Genomic DNA, 5877 nt, shown 5'->3' with positions numbered 1-5877 from the left:
TGCCCCTGCCTCCTGCTTATGTTCTCTCTCCCTCTTGCTTTCTCTCAAATAAATAAATAAATAAATAAAATATTTAAAAAATAATAAAATAAAATAAAATAAAATAAAATAAAATAAAATAAGAGAAGGAAAAGGAAAGAACCATAAAGATGTGTCCATGGGCATCAATCTGGTTTTCTTCCAAACTGAACCATTTAAATAAGAGTTGGATTTTTATAGTATGGCAGACATTGTTCCTTACCTATCCAATATCCACTCTCTATTTTGTCCTTACTAACAATATCTTGATTTTCTTCAGGCAACAATATTATGTTCTAAGCTAAAATTACTAATATCCTCTGACTCCTATCCAACTAGAGATAGCTAAGTAACCCAGACAAATAAGATATATGCAGGTGATGTTGGGTGGGGTTCCTCCCAAAACTCACTCAAATTCAGAATACTCTAATATTGTAATGGGGGTGGTAAGTCATTTATAACTCTAGTATAAATGTTAAAAGGAAAAAGCATTAAAAATAACTATAACTACAGTAGTTTTTTAATAAATAGACACAGTAAAAAGATGTGAATTATGATACCAAAAACATAAAATGTGGGGGGGGGGTTACAAAATGTAGAACTTTTGTATGCATTTGAAGTTAAGTTATTACCTGAAAATAGACTATTATAACCATAAGATGTCTTATATAAGCTTCATGGTAATCACAAAGCAAAAATCCATAGTAGATACACAAAAAATAAAGAAAATCAAAGCATACTGCTACAGAAAATATCAAATCACAAAGGAAGAGGGCAATAGAGGACAAAAGGAACAAAGAAACTACAAAACAGTCAGAAAACAATTAGCAAAATGACAGTAGTAAGTCAATACTTATCAATAATTACTTTCAATGTAAATGGATTAAAATCTCCAAATCAAAAGACACAGAGTGGCCAAAAGGATTAAAAAACAACAACAACAACAAAAACAGAATATCCTGACTACAAGAAACTCATTTCAGCTTTAAAGATACACATAGGCTCAAAGGGAAGGAATGGAAGTAGATATTCCATTCAAATGGAAACCAAAACAGCAGGGGTACCTATACTTATATCAGACAAAAAAGATTTTTAAGACAAAAAACAATAATAAGACAAAAATTTCATTATATTATATAAAGGGGGAAATGCATCAAGAGGATATAGCAACTATAAGTATTTATGCATCAAATATTGGAGCACCTAAATATTTAAACAAATACGAACTTATTTGAAATATTTGCTTATTTGAAATCTGAAGGGAGACATAGAAGGCAATATGATAATAGGGGACCTCAGTACCCCACTTTCAACAAGGGACAGATCATCCAGACAGAAAATCAGTAAGAAAACAATGGACTTAAACTACACATTAGACCAGGTGGACCTAAAAGACATAAATAGAACATTACACCCAACAGCAGCAGCATACACATTTCCCAGGACAGATCATATGTTAGACCACAACACAAGTCTTAATAACTTTAAGAGTACTGAAATCACATCAAGTATCTTTTCTAACCATAATGGTATGAAACCAGAAATTACAAGAAGAAAACTGGAAAACTCAAGTTTTGTGGAGATTAAATAACATGTTCCTAAGCAACCAATAGGTCAAACAAAAAAGTTAAAAGGGAAATCAAAAAATATCTTCAGACAAATAAAAATGGAAACACACCACACCAAAACTGAGATGCAGCAAAAGCACTTCTAAAGAAAGTTTATAGTGGTAACTGCCTACATTTTATTTTTTATTTTATTTTATTTTTTTCTTTACATCTTTTTAATTTTTTTTATAAAAAAAATAAAAAACTGCCTACATTTAAAAAAGAAAGATTTCAAATAAGCAGCCTAACTTTAGAATTCAAAGAACTAGAAATAAGAAAAAAACCAATCCCAAAGTCAGTAGAAAGAAGAAAATAAGGATCAGAGCAGAAATTAATGACATAGAGACTGAAAACATACACACACACACACAAAATCAGTGAAACCAAGAGCTGATTTTTTGGGGGGAGGGAAAAGATAAACAAAATTGACAAACCTTTAGCTGTACAAAGAAGAAAAGTGAGAAGACTCCAACAAATAAAACCAGAAATGAAAGAGGAGACTTTATGACTGATGATACAGAAATATATGAATCATAAGAAACTACTATGAATGATTTTATGCCAACAAATTAGATAACCTAGAAAAATGGATAAATTCCTAGAAATTCAATCAAACAAGGTAAATCATGAAGAAATAGAAAATCCAAAGAGACCAATTACTACTAAGGGGATTGACTCAGTAATCAAAATCAAAAATCAAAAATCAAAAATCTCCCAACAAAGAAAATGCCAGGACCAGATGGCCTTATTGGAGCATTATACTGAAATTCAAAGAATTAATACCCTTCTCAAACTCTCCAAAAAAATAGAAGAGGAGGGAACACCTGCAAACGAATTTTACAAGGCCAGCATTACCCTGATACCAAGATCAGACAAGGACGCTACAAGAAAAGAATATTATAGGCCAATATCCCTGAAGAAAATCCACGTAAAAATCCTCAACAAAATATAAGCAAATGGAGTTTAACACTACATCAAAAGGATCATACACCATGATCAAGTGGGATTTAGTCCAAGGACGATGGTTCAGCATCCACGAATGAGGGTGATACACCACGTTAACAAAATGAAGCACAAAAATCATATGAGCATCTCAATAGATGCAGAAAAAGCATTTGACAAAATTCAACATCCGTTTATGATAAAAACTCTCAACAAAGTGGATGTAGAGGGAATGTACCTGAACATAGTAAAAGCCATATATGATAAGCCCATAGCTGACGTCATACTCAAAGGTGAAAAGCTACAAGCTTTTTCTCTAAGGTCAGGAATAATACAAGGATGCCCATGCTTCTCATTTTTATTTAACACAGAATTGGGAGTCCTAGCTCGAGTAATAGGCAAGAAAAATAAATAAAAGCCATTCAGAATAGAAAGGAAAAAGTAAAACTGTCTCTATGTGCAGATGACATGATAGTTTATATATAGAAAATCCTAAAGACTTCACCAAAAAACTGTTAGAAGTAAAAACAAATTCAGTAATGTTGCAGGATACAGACTCAATATACAATAGTCAGTTGCATTTTTATACATTAATAATAAACTATCAGAAAGAGAAGTCAAGAAAACAATCCCATGTACAGCTACATCAAAAAGAACAAGATACCTAGAATAAATTTAACCAAGGAGGTGAAAGACTCATACCTGAAAAACTATAAAGCATCGATGAAAGAAACTGAAGATACTAATAAATGGGAAGACATTCCATGGTCATGGATTGAAAGAATTAATGTTACTAAAATTACCATACTACTCAAAGCAATCTACAGATGCAATCCTTATGAAAATTCCAATGGCATTCTTCACAGAAATAAAACACCGAAGTAGTTTTGTTTCCTTCTGTATTGGGAGGGAGTCAGAAAATCTGTATTGGAAAATTTGTATTGGAAACACTGAATACGTCAAATAGCCAAAGCAATTTTGACAAAGAACAAAGCTGGAGGTATCACACTTTCTGATTTCAAATCACATTACAAAGCTATAGTAATCAAAACAGTACAGTATTGGCACAAACACAGGCACATACATAAATGGAGCAGAATAAAGATCCCAGAAATAAACCCACGCATATATGCTCAATTAATTTACAATACAGAAGCCAAGAATATGCAATGGGGAAAGGTCAGTAAATGGTGTTGATAAAACTGGAGAGCAACTGAAACACTGAATCAATGAAACTGGACCACTATCAACTTAAAATGCGTTAAAGACTTGAACTCCTAAAAGAACACAGGTAGTAAGATCCTAGACATTGGTCGTGGTGATGATTTTTTTTTTTATTTGACACCAAAAACAAAGACGATAAAAACAAAAGTAAGTGAGTAGGACTACGACAAACCAAAAAGCTTATGCACTGCATGGGAAACCATCAACAAATGAAAAGGCAACCTACGTTATGAAAATGGGAGACAGTATTTTCAAGTCATGCATCTGATAAGGGGTTAATATGCAAAATACATAAAAAACTCATACAACTCAACAGCAGAAGAACCAAATAGTATAAGTAAAAAATGAGCAGAAGATCTGAATCAACAAACATATTTCCGAAGAAGACAAAAAGATGGCCAAAAGGTGCTTGAAAAAGGGCTCAGTCATTAGGGAAATGTAAACCAAAACCACAATGAGATATCACCCCATATCTGTTAGATTGGGTATTAGCTAATGGCATGAAAGAACAGGTGTTGGTGAGAATGTGGAGGAGAGAGAATACTTGTGCATTGTTGGTGGGAATATAAATTAGTGCAGCCATGATGGAAAACAGCATGGAGGGTACTCAAAAAATTAAAATAGAATTACCATGTGATTCAGCAATTCCACTTCTAGGTATTTATCAGAAGGAAACTAAATCACTAATTTTTTTTTTAATTGGTGGCACTAGTTTATTTCCCTCTTACAAGACCAACTGCAACCAAATGAAGTGAACATAACCTCAAGATTTTACTGTCTTCATAATGTAACAAAATACAAAGCTTAGAACTGGATCACTTGGCCCTTTTCTCTTATCTCCTCCCAGTTCAAAATGCTTGCATCTCTTAATAGCCAGCATTCTCTTAGATCTGCAGTTAGGCTCGACACATTCAAGCCTCAGCACAATATTCTTTGTAGTTTTAGCCTTTTTCTGGAAAATCGGCTTAGTCTGCCCACCATAGCCACGCTGCTTCCTGTCATAACACCGCTTTCCCTGGGCATAAAGAGAATCTTTGCCTTTCTTGTACTGTGTCACTTTGTGGGGTTGGTGCTTGCCACACTTCTTCCAGAAAGTCCGGTGGGTTTTAGGAACGTTAACCATGTTTGCAAGAGCGCTATCGGCACAGAAAAAAAAGCACAAAACCACTAAATTGAAAAGATATCTGCACCTTTGTGTTTATTGCAGTATTATTTACAATAGCCAAGACATGCAAGCAACTTTATCCATGAATGGATAAATAAAGAAAATGTAGGGTACTATATGCAATTAAACATTATTCAGCCATAAAAAGAATGAAATCCTGCCATTTGTGATAACATGGGTAGACACTGAGGGTACTGTGCTAAGTGAAATTAGTCAGGCAGAGAAAGACAAGTATCATGATCTCACTTACATATGGAATTTAAAAAAACACACAAAAACTCCTGGATACAGAGCAGGTGGTGGCTGTCAGAGATGGGAGTGGGAGGAAATGGGTAAAGGGATGCCAGAAAGTACAGACTCCTAGTTATACATAAATCCTGGGGACTGGTGACTGTAGTTAATAATACTGTACTGTAACTTGAAAGTTGGTAAGAGAGTAGATCTAGAAAGTTCTCATGACAAGAAAAAAAATCTATAACTATGTGTGGTGATGGATGTTAACCAGAGTCACTGTGGAGATCGTTTTGCAGTATGTACATGTATCAATCGAATCAATATGTTGTACATCTGAAACTAATATAATGCTATCTATCAATTACATCTCAATTTTTAAAACGTCATACCAACATACATTCCTTCCAACAGTATTTGAAAGAAAATACTCTTCACTTTTTTACCAGCATTGGATAATAACAAATCTTAAATTCCTATTAATCTGATAGATAGAAGAAAGAAAAAGTGATGTTGTAAGTTAGGTTTTAATTATTAGCTGGGTTGAATATCTTTTCATATTGTTTATTAATTCCTGCAATTTGTATTTCTTTCATTTGTGTTAGGTAGGTGATTTATCATATGCTTATTGGCCATTTGCACTGGTATTAGCTGTGTTTTATAATTTCCTTGTAAGAGACAAGGAATTAA

General features: G+C 33.4%; 1 pseudogene; it reads right to left on the bottom strand.

The window, feature by feature from the left end:
* Positions 1–4595: 4595 nt before the first annotated feature.
* On the bottom strand, positions 4596–4950 carry LOC103674236 (annotated as a pseudogene).
* Between the last annotated feature and the right edge of the window lie 927 nt (positions 4951–5877).

The sequence above is a fragment of the Ursus maritimus genome, unplaced genomic scaffold (assembly GCF_017311325.1).
Source record: "Ursus maritimus isolate PB19 unplaced genomic scaffold, ASM1731132v1 scaffold_14, whole genome shotgun sequence".
Taxonomy (NCBI): domain Eukaryota; kingdom Metazoa; phylum Chordata; class Mammalia; order Carnivora; family Ursidae; genus Ursus; species Ursus maritimus.
The sequence above is the reverse complement of the archived record's forward strand: the minus strand, read 5'-3'. Positions and strand labels throughout refer to the sequence as shown.